The following is a 663-nucleotide window of genomic DNA, read 5'->3' on the forward strand; positions in this document are numbered from 1 at the left end:
GCACAGGGACAAATGGGGACGGGGTATTTGGGGACAGGGTATTTGGGGACAGAGTTACCTGTGTTCCTGCGCCAGCACCAGCGGCTGAGAGCCAGCCCCAGGAGGAGGCCTGTGCCCCCCAGGGCCCCCACCAGCCCCCACACCAGCCCTGCAAAGCACACCCAGCTGGGGCCACCCCCTCGGCACTGCTGGCACCCAGGGACGGGGGGCAACAGCATGGAGGGGACAGTGGGGACAGCAGGAACACGCTTACCTGCCTGATATCCTCTGTTTGTTGCTGCCAGCAAGGGGAAAGCAGTGTCAGGGTCTCCCTGTCCCTGTCCCCATCCCCACCCCTGTCCCCATCCCCATCCCTGTCCCCATCCCTGTCACCAACCCCATCCCTGTCCCTGTCCCCATCCCTGGCCGCACACCCCCTTCCCATTCCTGTCCCCATCCCTGCACCGTCCCCTTCCCCCTGCCATCCCCTTCCCATCGCCATTGCCATCCCTGTCCCTGTCCCCATCCCCTTCCCATCACTGTATCCATCACTGTCCCCTTCCTGTCACCTGTCCCCTTCCCACCACCATTCCCTTCCCGTCACCGTCCCCATCGCTGTGCCTGTCTCTGTCCTCTTCCCATATCTGTCCCCAGCGCTGTCCCCACCACTGTCCCCTTCCCACG

General features: G+C 64.6%; 1 protein-coding gene across 1 annotated transcript in view; it reads left to right on the forward strand.

Annotated features, from left to right (window-relative positions):
- Window positions 1-663, forward strand: part of LOC104124404 (fibronectin type III and SPRY domain-containing protein 1-like) — a 28,321-nt gene that overhangs the window by 1,010 nt on the left and 26,648 nt on the right. The window lies entirely within an intron of this gene.

Source organism: Egretta garzetta, unplaced genomic scaffold (genome assembly GCF_000687185.1).
Source record: "Egretta garzetta isolate BGI_Z169 unplaced genomic scaffold, ASM68718v1 scaffold4, whole genome shotgun sequence".
Classification (NCBI taxonomy): Eukaryota; Metazoa; Chordata; class Aves; order Pelecaniformes; family Ardeidae; genus Egretta; species Egretta garzetta.